General features: G+C 44.6%; 1 pseudogene; it reads right to left on the bottom strand.

Moving 5' to 3' along the window:
- Positions 1-4,413: 4,413 nt before the first annotated feature.
- On the bottom strand, positions 4,414-4,531 carry LOC126099837 (5S ribosomal RNA; annotated as a pseudogene).
- Positions 4,532-5,286: the final 755 nt, after the last annotated feature.

The following is a 5,286-nucleotide window of genomic DNA, read 5'->3' as shown; positions in this document are numbered from 1 at the left end:
GGTTTGCATAGCGACCCTAAGCACTAGACTGGTGCTCCACTGAACATGTGTGAGGAAGTGTGCACCTATGGCTGGTACAGGCAGGATCGTGGGTAACATCCTCTTGTTCAGTTGAGGTAACAAGCGACGGAGCGCGGAACACATTTCACTGTTGAGGGTCATTCCGAAACTTAACAACACTTGCATATTTTCATGGAAAGTAGAACAGATGCAGGAAGCGTACTAACATAGTTAAACAAGCCAAGATTTTAACTACGTAGTGTCATTTATTTACGTAGTAATCACCATCAATTATGCACTTCTGCTAAGGGTGAACAAAGGACGGTATACTGCGCTCGTAAAATCCTGACGTAACTGTCTTACAGCGTTGACTACAGTATTATCACTGGAAAATATTGAACAAATTGTTGATCTTTTATAGGACCTAAGAGAACGAAGTGAAGTCTGAAAGTGATAAATCAGAATTGCGGCATGACATTCATAAGAAATTTAGCAATGAGTTTCATGGTCACATAACTGCTCTGGGATTCGACGTTATCGAGAAGCTAACAGAAGCTTGTCTTCTTATGTGAGGTGAATCGATAAATCTGGGCTTCCACCCTCGACTGAGGAAATTCAGTTTTTGTTTTCCATGGAGTAAATTTTTGGAGAGACCTGTTTGAACGACCATTACCCCCTATCAAGATATAGCAGTTTTAGTTTCGTCGCAGTGCATGCTGCAGTCTGTTGCCACTTACCGAAAAAGCGTCGGCCACTCTTGGGACGATCAGGTTCTGCATCTGGAGGGGCTTCTTGTTCGTTCTCCGTCCAGTCAGGCGAAAAACGGGTTTGTCGCTTCTCGGCTGGCACCCCCTCACTGCAAAAACGTTTTAGACGTAAGAGATCCAAGTGAAGTCTGAAACTGATTTCAGAACTGCGATAGGACATTCGCACCAAATTTAGCAATGAGTTTCATCGTCACAAAATTTCCCTCGGATCTGGCGTTAATGAGAATCAAACGGAAGTTAGTTCTCTTCTCTGTTTTGACTCAATAATTTTGGACTTTCAGTCTATTAGACACACACGATTGAGGAAATTCAATTTTTGTTTTCCATAATGTAAATACTTGGAGAGATCTGTTTTGCACGACCATTACCTCCTATCAAGATACAGCAGTTTCAGTTCTATCATAGCGCTTGCTTCAATTTTCAACAACAAGAAGAATAAATACGACCGAGATTAGCTTTACATCAAACTTAAAATGTAAGACGATGCAGGATGGATAGAAATTGATTTACACACTCTGACATGAAATCAACAACGACGAATAGAATGAAGTTCCACGACGCGATTCAATATTAGTTAATTTCGTAAGGAAATGCTAAACTCCAGTGAAACGTATAGATCGTGACTAACAAAAACGTATGTGTCAAAGGGACTTGACACCGGACTCATGGTTATCGCGAACATTCGCCCAACCCTTAAGCTATTTCAGCGCGCCTGCAGGCCGGCTTGATTTCAAAGTCTCACTGTCACAGTTGTTTCCCACTGTCATTTAAGAATGTCGCTACCAGAGGTTGCTCTGTATACACGATATGTGTGAATTTCTCCGGCGATACATGGAGTAATACGAGGACACATCCCTGTCAATGAGACATTGACCACTACGTTGAAAGACTAGCCACCCAACCACTTTCAAGTAGCATAGGCGACAGGGAATGCACAGATCAGAGATGCAACAGTGCCTGTGATTCGACGCAGAAGTGTTCCACACGGTTCGTTTTAAAGCGGAGATGCGACTGCCTGAATGTGGGGCAGCAGCCGAGGTTCGTAAACATCCGCAATAACGTGTATGCTGTTGAGGTTTTCCTTTATACGAATGATTCAAGATACTGTGGTGAATGCAACAACTGCCAAATCATTACACTATTTCGTTAATCTCCCGATAATCATGCTGTAGCACTGCGGTCATTATGTTACGTTTGGATGTTTGCAGACAGTATTATAGGGTACACTGAAGTGGGAGTCGTCCTAAAACACAACATTTTCCAGTCAGAGATTCAAAAGCATCTCTGACGTGCTAATCACACTCATAAAATTGTGATCCGATGACGCCTCAGGGCTCAGAACGACTCGGCGGCCGGTTGGTACCGTTGGGCTTTCAAGGCATGTTCGGGCGGTGTTGGTTTTGTTTTTTGTTTCTAAAAAGTCGATACCGATGCAACGTGATGCATTACACCTACCTACGCCGCCGCACATGGCATCGAGCCTCCAAAATAGATAGGTTCATACCTGTTGCAGTGCATTGAGTTAAGACTGAGGACGAAGCTGTGCGTCTGTTGCACCACGAGAGCACGCTGATGCCTTGCACTAGACGCCTTGTGCAATCCAGTAACTGCTCCTTACTGTGCATGGCCGTCTTATAACCACTGTTTACATAAATGTGTTTCCGTCGAAGGAAAATGCACTGCACGAACCAAATTATTATGATGAGAGGAACATGTCGTGGACATCGGCCACTTGGCGCGGTTGGAACTCGGTGATGTTCTGATATTGTGTAACCTCCCGTCGAATAAGCATACTGACATTCACATTTTCGCTTTCATGGCATTTCAGTCAACACATAGTCTCCACTTCTTTATGTAATATGTCACTCACACATACATATATCCGTCTAGTACTCCGCAATATTTTGTACGATGAAATGTTGTATATTAAACGAGTGTTTCAAATAACGTCTCCTAATTGAATTAACTCGAAACATGAAACATGGTAATTGGATATGTTAACTGCGGTTTCATGTTCCGATCTAGAGGAGAAATGCCCAATCCAGTTATAACATTATTCACAGGAATATTGTGCAAACTACTATGAAGTTCGTCGCACAGGTATTTCCCATTGTACCATACATTGAGGTTTCCTCCAGTCCCATTCACACATAGAGAGCGGGAAAATGACTGCTTAAGTGCCTCTCTGCAAGCTGTAATTAATTTTACGACCCCTGCAACAGTGTTATGAGGCTGCAGTATATTCCTAGATTCATGACAGCCAGCTCAAGTTCTTTACATTTTCTTGGTCCTCTCTCGTGTATTAAACAGACATGTTATCAACCGTGATGCTCTTCTTTGTATGCGTTAATTATGTGCTGACAGTCCTGTTTCGTATGGACTCCACATACCTGAGAAAATAGTGTACGATAGCTTGCACGAGTGTTTTGTAAGCAATCTCTGTCGTAGACTGACCTAATTTTACCGCTTCCCTTATCCTACCAAAGGTACCACCATAGGCAGATGGCAGTGTTTGTTAGGTTCAAATGGCTCTGAGCACTATGGGACTTAACATCTATGGTCATCAGTCCCCTAGAACTTAGAACTACTTAAACCTAACTAACCTAAGGACAGCACACAACACCCAGCCATCACGAGGCAGAGAAAATCCCTGACCCCGCCGGGAATCGAACCCGGGAACCCGGGCGTGGGAAGCGAGTTTGTTAGGAGTTTGAGAGATAATTTCATGAGTGAGACTACAAGTGAAGATTTTAAATAGGCACTCGTTACAAATATTCACTCATAGTTATCTAAAGACAGAATGATACACGCCATCAAAATCAGTTAACGATGGATAATATTAGGTGTAATAACTTTGGGAAATTAGTTCCTCTCTTTCCCCTAATTTATCGTTTTCTGTACTTCCAAAAAATAACAGGACGAGATGTACAAGTGGCAGAAATACATATGGATAAAAACTGGCAAAACGACACCTCAGAATGAGTAGTGCTACGAATCTTGTAGTGAAATTGCATTATTAATATTGCAAGCCAAATCTTCACACGTTTAAGCATTTTTGTATCAAAGATATATTAACATAAACAGAAAAATTTATTCCGACATTCCTAATTGCCTGAAAAAGAGTTCTGGATAATTTCCGAGTTGTTGTTAGAACTGGTGGAAGTATTTGCATATTGGGTGCTCCACATTCAAAGTGCGCATTCACACCTATTCTTCTTTCTCTTTGTCAATGAATACGTTTATGTGACGAACGAATCACTGTCACTGATGTCATGTGATGTACAGAATATTGTTTTTGCTTCACACGTGGCAACTAACACACGTAAATAGCGATTTGAACAGCCGCAGGGAAAAATTTCTGTGAGCAAGGCGAGAAGACTGCGCGACGAGCGAGGTGCTAGCCGCAAGGCTGCAGTGTAACTCACCATCACTCCTTAATTTACATGCACTCCGTCTTCAGGCCACAAGTGGCCCATAGAGACCAACCGACCACCGTGTAATCCTCAGTGAGGATGCGGATAGGAGGGGCGTGTGGTCAGCACACCGCACTCCCGGCCGTTATGATGGTTTTCTTTGATCTGAGCCGCTACTCTTCGATCGAGTAGCTCCTCAATTGCCATCACGAGGCTGAGTGCACCCCGAAAAATGGCAACAGCGCATGGCGGCCTGGATGGTCACCCATCCAAGTGCCGGCCACGCCCAACAGTGATTAACTTCGGTGATCTCACGGGAACCGGTGTATCCACTGCGGCAAAGCCGTTGCTTTAATTTACATAGTACAAATTTGTTAAATAATTATTGTAGTAACTCGGTCGCACAGTTGAGAGGTGGCATGAGCCCCCTCTCATATTTCTATCTTACGATTCTCCTCTCTAATTGCATGCGGTGGAAAGTTGCTATTCCTTCACACGCGGACTTCCCACGCAGCGTCTCTCGTCATCCGGGTGGTACAGTGACAGGCGGGCTGTGTTTGACTTTGAAAGGGTAAGCCGACAGGTGTGAGGGAGTCGAGTGAATGCTTTCCAGAGGCCGACATTGTCTAGAGGCACGCACGCAGGGCCTGAAGTAGCGGCTGGGCCAGAGGTTCCGTTACTTCGCAGAAACTTAGCGAAAACACTTTCTGGCGGGCTACCAGCAAGGCGTGGGAATGACTTGTGCACCCAGGCAGCTGTGGCGGGAAAATTCCCGCGCTTTCTGTGATTGGCTTGCTCAGGGCATAGCTCCATGACGTAGCAAGATCGGCGCAGAAATTGGCGCCAAGAATCTCCATTGGTGGAATGATAGCGTTCCAGCAATGGAGTGGAATTTTTCCACGGTTTTCGAGTTGCTGATTGGAACGTTTAACCACGGCCACTGTCGTGGAGGCGGGAATGTTCTGTGTTCGGTTTTGTACGGGTGCTCTTGTGGGTAGTCGGCTCTCGCCTTTCAGTCGAGGACGTTGAAGCAACCAGCCAACGGCTCCGGTACGCCAGATTGTGTCCTGGCAGTCAAGAATGTATGTCCGCAGCACCGGCAGATA

Source organism: Schistocerca cancellata, chromosome 1, assembly GCF_023864275.1.
Source record: "Schistocerca cancellata isolate TAMUIC-IGC-003103 chromosome 1, iqSchCanc2.1, whole genome shotgun sequence".
Lineage (NCBI taxonomy): Eukaryota > Metazoa > Arthropoda > Insecta > Orthoptera > Acrididae > Schistocerca > Schistocerca cancellata.
Note: the sequence above shows the minus strand (reverse complement) of the source record. Positions and strands in the feature narration are given on the sequence as shown.